This window comes from Gossypium arboreum, chromosome 2 (genome assembly GCF_025698485.1).
Source record: "Gossypium arboreum isolate Shixiya-1 chromosome 2, ASM2569848v2, whole genome shotgun sequence".
In the NCBI taxonomy this organism is placed as follows: Eukaryota; Viridiplantae; Streptophyta; class Magnoliopsida; order Malvales; family Malvaceae; genus Gossypium; species Gossypium arboreum.
This window is the reverse complement of record NC_069071.1, coordinates 68454424-68464516: the sequence shown is the minus strand read 5'-3', so window position 1 is coordinate 68464516 and position 10093 is coordinate 68454424. Positions and strand designations below refer to the sequence as shown.

The 10093-nt window shown below is 38.2% G+C and overlaps 1 non-coding gene across 1 annotated transcript; it reads right to left on the bottom strand.

Moving 5' to 3' along the window:
* Positions 1 to 5167: 5167 nt before the first annotated feature.
* LOC128289809 (small nucleolar RNA R71) lies at positions 5168 to 5274 on the bottom strand. Its single transcript, XR_008279453.1, has one exon. It is a non-coding gene; the product is annotated as a small nucleolar RNA R71 (small nucleolar RNA).
* Between the last annotated feature and the right edge of the window lie 4819 nt (positions 5275 to 10093).

The following is a 10093-nucleotide window of genomic DNA, read 5'->3' as shown; positions in this document are numbered from 1 at the left end:
AAAAAAAGTGTTCATCCTTTAACATCTTTGGCCGAAAATTCTAAGGAGAAAGGAAGAAGAAAGGAGTTCTCTTGCTTCATGTTCGGCTTGGGTGAGGATTAGGAAGAGGTAAGTAACTTGAAATTCTTGGAAAATTATGTATAAAGAAGGTGGTTAGTTCAAGTTCTATTCATTCCATAGATTAAATTTTGATTGATTGGAGGTTTGATATTCGGCCAAGTAGTTTGAAGCTCTTAGTACATATATTTTTTTTTCTTCCTTCTTGAAGGTTGAAATTGGGTTGTTCTTAAGGGGTGCCGAATGTGGTCATTGAAGGGCCTTAAGGAACAATATGTGTGGCTTGGGTTATAACATTCGGCTATGGTAGTAAATGGAAGAGATAAATGGTAGTTAGGTGAAGTAGAGTCTAGCAAATGAGCACATATGTGCATTAGTTACTAAATGGAGAAAAATTGGCTAACAAGTGTGTACTAAGGCCGAATATGATTTTGGATATTATTGGGCAATGTATGTGTTTTAAATTGATGGAATGGAGAGGATGCTTTAATTGTGTTATGAACAATTATATGTTAAATTAAGGTTTGCTAAGCTAGCTATTAAGGTGAAGTGCAAATGTTAGTATTTGATTGCTAGTGTATATATGTGTACTAGCCGAGTTTTGAATTTGAATAATGGTTTGAGCACCATGTGTTGTATTGGGATTGTTTGAGTGAATTCATAGATATTTATATGATGTATTCGATTGTAGATATACATGCTTAAATAAGATGCACACATGAATGAATAGATAAATTGGTGTTACATGTATTCGGTTATAGGCAAGCATAATGATGATTCTATCTTGACTTAGATAATCGGCTCAAGGAGAATATTAGCCAAATATGTTGAATTTGGTTCATGATTTCATAAATATGACTCTAATGTCTAATATATATGTATGGACTAAGTACCTTGAATTTCTCTTGATGTTCAAGATGATTAAATCAATTTATTTGTTAAATTAAGCTCAAGAGCAAAGGGGAACTAAATCCGATAAAGGGAAGGAAAAAGTAATTGAATAGCTGTTGAAGTCGTTCGACAACATCCGAGGTAAGTTTTCGAGTAATGGAACTTAGTTTATGATTTGATTAAGTCATGACATATAGCATAACAAATAAACAGAGATATAATGATTCTACTTGAATTATATATTGAGGTGATTAGTTTATACTTATGACCGGTAGCCGAATGTGTATGGAGATCATGTTATAAGCAAATCAAAATCATGCTCTTTGTATGTGGCTATTGAGCTAAAAATGGTAATGCTTGATAAGTGACTTGTGTTCGAATTCTAGTTATGAAAATGAAATAGAGATGTGTCATGATTTGTTGATATGTGCATGAATATTTGGATTATAACCGGGCTAAGTCCCGAAGGCATTTTTGCGAGTTACTATATCCGGTCTAAGTCCCGAAGGCATTTGTGCGAGTTACTATATCCGGGCTAAGTCCCGAAGGCATTTGTGCGAGTTACTATATCCGGGCTAAGTCCCGAAGGCATTTGTGCGAGTTACTATATCCGGGCTAAGTCCCGAAGGCCTTTGTACGAGTTACTATATCCGGGCTAAGTCCCGAAGGCATTTAAGCGAGTAGCTGTATCCGGCTAAAACCGAATGTACTTGGGTTTGGAGAATGAGCGATCTTGCTGTAATAATTTCAATTAATATGCTCTTAAAATCCAAACGATGAGGTATGTTTCGTATGTGCATTGGAATAGTTGATTCCTTTTAAATAGTATTCGCTCAATTGATTAACAAGCTTCTGGTCTTTAGTTAAGTTGATCCCCTGTGTATGAATATAAGGGTTGAAATGTGAAGTAAGTATGATTTTGAGAATATGTGTATATGCAATTATTCATTTAGTCATACGAACGCTATACCTTAGTTGTGCATAATTTCATTATTCAAAACTTACTAAGCATTAAATGCTTATTCCGTTGCTTTGATTCTCTATTTTATAGATTTTTTTCATCAGCTATCGGACTTGGGAGTGTCAAATTCGAAGTCATTCCCACTATCAAAGGCCTTTTTGGTACTCTTTTAGTTGAACTCTGATAATGGCATGTATAGGACTGCCCTTTTGTTGTTAGTCATGTACCTTTTGGTATTGTATATATTTGGATAGCCATGCGAAAATGGCTTATATATTTTGAGCATAGCATTATAATCATTTTGTATATTGTTCATTGAGTGGTATGGAAATGCTTGGTAACGATTAGCCATTGGAATGGTTAATCACGATCATTTTGGTGCTATGTACGACAAATGGCTAGTTGATTCATGGAAAACCATGAAATAGGTAAAGTCTACCTTAAAAACAGATGCTGACAGCAGCAGTGATGTGAATTTGAAAAATCACTAAAAATAGTAGGAATGGAATTAAATAGTGAATAAATTATGTAATCTTACCTGATGAGTCTATCTTCATATGGAAGAAACGAAACGATCATATGAGCCGTATTTTAAGAGATGTTTAAGTTTTCGTGAAACAGGGCCGGAGTGATTTCTGTATCCCCTGTTATGACTTTGGAAATTCACTATAAATTAACCAGAGATAATTAGAAGTCATTCCCTATATGTACAGATTCCTTTTCGAGTCTAGTTTCTTTAGAAACAAATGGCATAAGTATTGAAGCCCTGTACAGGGAGATATCTAAGTCGTAATGCATGAAAGTCAGAGTAGTCGAACCCTGTAACAGGGGAGACTTTAACTAATAAAATGTACTAATTGGACCGACTAAAAATTCTAGAAAAAAACTTGTAGATGGATATATGAGTATAGTTTCAGGGAAAATTTACAGAATCAGTTTTTGAGCTTTGGAACTTGAGATATGTTTTTTAAAGTGACTGTGATGCAGTTAACCAGCTTGTCTGGAAATTTATAAATGAACTGTGTAAGTAAATGAATTAAGTCCGTTAACACCTCGTGTTCGACTCCGGCATCGGTCTCGGGTACGGGGCGTTACAGTTCGAGCAAAGTAGAGGTCAAACTTGGTTGGCGCGGTAATAGTTGTAGTTATTAATGAGTTGTTTAATAATGAAATCCGTCGTCGCCTCAGAAGGAGCATCACCTTTATTGCACCACAACAACTGTTCTGATAAGTCGTAATTTATACATATTTTTATCCCATGCTTAGCATATTTTTGGATGAATTATCATCAGATTTGTGGAATTCGATGCTCCTAATCCTTTAATTTAATGTTTTATACTTAGGTGAGAATAGGAGAGTAAAAAGAGCGAGAAACGAGAAAATGGGTCAACGTGGGAAATCAACACGGTCTGGACTTCCTCACACAGGTAGTTCACACGCCCGTGTCTATTTAGCAGACTCTAAACACGGTCTAAGCCACCTTACACGGGGGTGTCCCTGTCGAGCCAAAGTCCAGTCCTATTCGGAAAAGGCCACTCTTGAGGGTTTTGAAGCATTCTAAAGCCTATATAAACACCCCAAGAGGTACCTAGAAAAGACACACGGAGTAGAAGGTAAGGAATTACTCAAAGAAAATAATTGATCCATCTCAGAAGCTGGATTCTCCTTCAAGACTGAAGATCTCCTTTCAATTTCCTTCATGGTTTTTTGGGTTTTCTTTATGTTTTGTTTTTATTCTTCTGAGATGTTTCCTTTTACACATATGAACTAAATCCCCTAAATACCTAAGGGGAATGAAACCTAAGACGGATCTTGTTATTATTTTCTGAAATTGTATGATAAATACTTTATTTGTTCTTAATTATGTGTTCTTAATTCTTGTTTTAATATTCCAAGATATTGATTCAAGTTTTGATGTGCTTATTTAGAGGAGCAAAAGTCCTTATCTAGGAGTAGATCCAACATAATTAAGCAGAGTTGATTGCCCCACTAGACATAGGGCGACATAAATCTTCCGGATTAGGGTCAAACCTAATAAAGGAATCCATAGATCAAGTTAATGCAACACTAGGGGTTTTAATTAGAAATAGATTTCAATTAATCAACCTAGGGTTAGAAGTTGTTAGTCTCGAGAGAGATAATAATATAACTTAGGGATTTCTACGGATAGAGTCAAGTGAATAAATCGTCTGGTTCAGAGTCAAGTAACAAGTGAAGTCTAGGTGGATTTTCCCTTGGGTATTGTCCAAATCAATCAGTTTTCCCAAAAGTATTTCCCCAATTTTCTTCCTGTACATTCTTAGTTTAGTTAGTTAGTTTAGATAAAGTAAATCCCCTTATTTTTAGGCTAGATAATAAAAAGAAAGTTAACATTAGTACTTTTAGTTCCTGTGGGTTCGACATTCTGGTCTTGCTATAAACTATAATATTGTTCGATAGGTGAGCTTGCCTTCATCGTGATAATAGTTAGTTTTCAAGTACGATCAATCATAAATATAAAACTTATCACGAGACATCACATCAAGTTTTTGGCGCCGTCGCCAGGGAACTAAAATATTAGGAATGCTTAGTTTTTATTACTTTAGCCATTAATTTTATTGCAATTTAAATTTTATCTTAGTTTTGTTAATTTTACTAAATTTTATTTTGTTTTCTTCTGACAGGTTTTTATAGTTTATGACTAGAAGAAACTCGTCAGGACCATTACTTTTGGCCAGTGAGATTGAAAGCACAGCTCGCAAAAACTGAAGAGAAATAAGGCAAAACCTAAGAAACATAGAAGAAGGACAAGAGGAAGATATCCATAATACAACCAAGGAGATGGCTGAAAATTAGAATAATCAACTTCCTCCTGTGGTTACAGCAGATCCAATAAATCAGAATCTTGCTCCTCATACTATGTATGATTATGCTAAACCTACTTTGACAGGAGCCGAATCGAGTATAGTTAGACTTGTTATTGCTGCAAATAATTTTGAATTGAAACCTGACACAATTCAAATGATACAATAGTTTGTTCAGTTTGATGGTTTGCAGGACGAGGATCCAAACATTCATTTGGCGAATTTTCTGGAGTTTTGCGACACTTTTAAGATCAATGGCATTTCTGATGATGCCATTCGCCTTCGATTGTTCCCCTTTTCATTGAGGAACAAAGCTAAATAGTGGTTGAACTCGTTACCACGAGGGTCAATCACTACTTGGGAACAAATGACTGAAAAATTCTTACTTAAATATTTTTCGCCGGCTAAAACGGCTAAGTTGAGGAATGATATCTTTTCTTTTGTGCAGATGGATCTAGAAACACTCTATGATCCATGGGAGAGATACAAGGATCTATTAAGAAGGTGCCCTCACCATGGGTTATCTCTATGGCTGTAGGTTCAGACGTTTTACAACGGCGTGAACCCCTTAACAAGGCAACTTATCGACGCAGCCACTAGTGGAACTTTGAATAACAAAACACCTGAAGAGGCTTATGACTTTATTGAAAAGATGTCACTGAATAACTATCAGTGGCAAGTCATGAGAATAAAGTTGACAAAGGTAGCCGGTGTTTTCAACCTCGATGTGGTTAATATGCTGTCTAACTAAGTAGAACTTTTAAATAAAAAGATTGACAGTTTGTATGGTTCTACTCAGGTACATCCAGTGATGAGGTACGATTCAAATAGAGGAGTACACACCGAATATCAATCCTTCAACCCTAGCACCGAGGAGGAACAAGTTTAATATATGGGTAACAATAATTCTAGACCTCAAAATAACTCATACAGTAACACTTATAATGCAGGTTGGAGGAAGCATCCTAACTTCTCATGGGGTGGCCAAGGAAATAAAAGGACACAACATCCTCTAAGTTTTCAACAACCACTTTACCAGCAAGAAAAGAAGCCGAACCTTGAAGAGATGCTAGCGAAATTCATCTCGGTGTCAGAAACTCATTTTCAGAATACCAAAACAACACTTAAGAATTAACTAACATCGATCCAAAGGCTCGAAACGCAGATAGGCCAACTTTCCAAACTAATTTCTGAACGACCGCAAGGTAGTTTGCCAAGTAATACTGAATCTAACCCAAGGGAACAACTCAATGCGATTACCGTTCGAGATAAGGAAGGGTTAGTCGAACTTGAACCAGAACCGGGGCAAAGAATTGTGGTAAGTAAAGATAAAGGTAAGATGGACCACAATGAGAAAAAACCAGTAAGTAGAGAGTACAAACCTCGTGTACCATACCCCAGTGTGGCAAGGAAAGACTACACAGACGAACAAATTGGTAAATTCCTTAAATTATTAAAAAAATTACATATTAACTTACTGTTTATTGAAGCTCTTTCGCAGATGCCGAATGCAGTTAAATTTTTAAAGGAGCTTTTAGCAACTAAGTGGAAGTTGGATGAGGCGCTACATGTAGAGTTGAACGTAGTTTGCTTAGCCATTCTACAGAATAAGCTACCCAACAAATTGAAGGATCTAGGGAGTTTTACAATTCCTTGTTTAATTGGTAGTTTAAACGTTAACAATGCTTTGGCTGATTTAGGGGCTAGTATTAATGTCATGCCTTATAAAATGTTTAAACAGCTAGGTCTTGGGAAACCCAAACAAACTAGGATTAGTATTCAATTGGCTGATAAAACCATTAGATTTCCTATGGATATCATTGAAGATGTTCTTGTTAAAATCGATAAATTTATATACCCAGTAGACTTTGTTGTTCTAGACATAGAAGAGGATAGTAACATACCTTTGATTTTAGGACGACCTTTTTAGCAACTGCTAGAACCATTATTGATGTTGGTACAGGTGAACTCACACTTCGTGTGGGTGATGAAACAATCACTCTTCAAGATCGTAATTTGAGTAACACATCGAATATTGAGGGTGGTTGTATAAATCATGCTACTAATACTAATCATGTGGTGCAACCTTCTTTGCAGGAAACACGTTCGAAGAGCATTCATCAGCCATGTTCAAGTAACAAAAAATGGCCCATCTATGAAGAACGAAGACTTCAGGTCAATGAACTAGATGAATGGTGAACACCTGTCAAGGAGAAACCAAAGGCACACAAAAAATTGAAGCAGCATCACAATGAACATAAGGATGAAACAAGGCAAATTAAAGTTGGGGACAAAGTATTGTTAGATGAAAATAACCCCTGAATTGCTACTTTAGAACACAATACGGACAGAGTGACTCCCTTCACGGTAATGAACATCTTCCCACATGGTACAGTCGAGGTAACACATACTGTATTCAGAACTTTTAAGGTAAATAATACTCGACTCAGACGTTATTTTAATAAAATTGATAGCAGAGGTGAGGATTTTCTACTCCTTAATCCACCGTAATCACACTAAATTGAGGTAAGCTGAGCTTAGACTATAAATAAGCACTTCTCGTGAGGCAACTCGAGCACTAACGATGTCGATTTCTTTAAATTTTAGTTTTTAACATCTAAATCATTAACTGAGTCCTTGAACATAGGTTTTCCAAATCCACACGGTCAGGCACACGGGCGTGCCTTAGGCCGTGCTCATACCACAAGAGGCAACACGGCTGTGCTATACGACCGTGTGAAAACAGAGCAAAATTTTTTCCTAAAACACGGGATTCGATACATTGTCACAGCTGTGCGACGTGGCCGTGCGACACGCCCGTGCCCACCCACTCGTAGTCAAAATTGACAAAATAACACGGGCGTGCGCACACATACATGGGCGTGGGAGAAGCGAACGAAGTAGGACACGGCCATGCGACACGGTTGTGTGCACCACATGCCCAAAGAACATGGGCGTGGGCCAAATCTCAAACGTGCCCAAATTTGAAAATCACGAAACACACGGGCTAAAATAAGGGTACACAGGCGTGCCCCACGGCCATGTGCCCTTATATCTATATAATCCCCCACTATTCATCACCCTCTTCCCCAAATACCCTAACCCTAGCCGCCGAAATCTCTTTCTCCCCCTACCAACCAGCTACCTTTAGCTCCCCTTTCTTTTCTATTTTCTCCCCTATCTATTTCCCCTCTCCTCTCTTCTCACCCTTGCGAGCCCCACGGCCTCACTGCCCATGCCCGTGGCTGACCCACATCACCCTCGCACAACCAACGCTCGTACCGCCAGCCAACCCTTCGACCACCACCAACCGTCGGTTCTCATGTTCTTTAACTTCTTTATTCTCTAGTTTTCTTTATTTTTCATTCTTTTACTTTTGATTATTATTCTTTTAACTTTAGTTTTATTATTAGTATTCTTTCTTATTTATGTCTATTGTTGTTACATTCATTCTAACAACAAGTATAAAATAGCTCGATTTTTTCTTTTTGATTTCATTTACTGTCCTAAATAATAGGTTCTCCTGATGGTTTTCAGTTTGATTAGTAGTTAATTATGTTAGGATTTTCTTTCTTATTCTTCACCATTAAGTGCATTAGATGGTTTCAATTAGTTTGGTATACACTTAGTTTTGATTCATATACTGTGAGTTTTTTTTTTTTGCATTTGTGAGCATTAGGGCATACCGAAATAAAAGTTACATGATTTATTTATAACCTTCTCGATACGTTTGCTTGATGCTGTGTTTGTTTTTAGTTTACTGATATTGAAATATTTTATTTTTCAGGCACACTATGACAAACATTAAAGGTAAGAAGACTGTTGTCCCCGCATCAAAGAAGCGAAAAGGAACAGCATCCTCCTCGGGTCCTACCACCGAGATCCGACACCAATTCCTCCGATTTCCACCGGGACCACAGGAGAAACTATTTCAGATACTACGGGCTCAACCCCTAGGTGTGGGCCGTTGCATTGATTGGACCACCTTAGAGCAGATCCAACTCGCTGACCCAGTCCGAGCTCTCCTGACTACTGACCCGTAAGGGCTCTTCTTTGAGATCATCGAGCCGACGTACCTCAAGCTCACACTCGAACTTTGTTCCACCTTTCACCTTCAAGTCATTATGACAGAGTTCGATGATCCCAGAACGGTCCAGTTCCATCTCGACAGTTTAGTTTGCAGTTGAGCGTACCTGAGTTCGATGTTGCCTTAGGACTATACATGGAGGAGTTCATAAACGACGACAAATTCGATAGCATCCATCGTCACATCCACTATTTGCCTTCAAGTTGCTGGAAGGCCCTAGTCCTTACTTCGGCCACTTATGACCCTAGCTGCTCCAAAGCATCAGCTCTCGCCCCATCTCTGAGATACCTACACGCCATCCTAGCCCACACCCTGACAGGACGGCGAGAGAGCACTGGCATCGTCAAAACTAATGACGCTTATTTTTTATGGAGCATGGCACATGGGCACGTATTCGACCTTGCTTATTTCATCACCCTCGCCGTTCGACATCAGACAGAGTGGTATAGGAAGGGAGTCATTTCCATCGGCCCTTATGTGACTCACCTGGCACGGTACTTCGGTCTCCTCAACACAGCGGCGCAAGCATCCTCCCTCACCCTAATCAGTCAGATGTCCCCACAGGGCATCTCGAGTATGCTCTATATGAGAATGATCGAGCGACGACGTGGATTTGATCCTCCTCAGTACCACCTCTCTAGTCAACCGAGCAGGAAGACCCAGAGGACATTACTGATGATATCCCTCCACCCCACGAGGATCCACCATCTCAGCCACCACCTATTCATTGTCCAGTTCATGTGGCTACTTCACTCTCTGACATCTCTGGGCGCCTCACTTGATTCGAGCGGTAATGTTTTCAGCGCTTCAATCATATTGATGCAACATTACATTAGATTTGTCAGTACCTTCACATCTCATCGCCACCCCCACCTCTCGAACCATCCGGCGATGAGGATTTTTAAAGACTTTACTTTATTTTTATTTTTATTTGTTTACTTTTATCTTTATTTGCCTTCTTAAATTACTTTTTATTTTTAAGACCATTTTTACTTCATCTTTAGGTTTTATAATTTATATTAAGTAATTTATATTTTCGGCCATTTCTTTACAAGTAATCATGCTACTTTATATTTCCTAAAGAGTTAATGATTCTATCGCAGTTATAAAGAGCTCCAAAGCTCACTATTACTTAGGAATTTGCAACTCCACTGGAGAAGGTTCTCCTTGACTGCCATGTCCTGCTCGACAACGACCATAGCTACCACCAGATATAATATTCTTTTGGTGCAGGACTTATGGACTAACAACCTC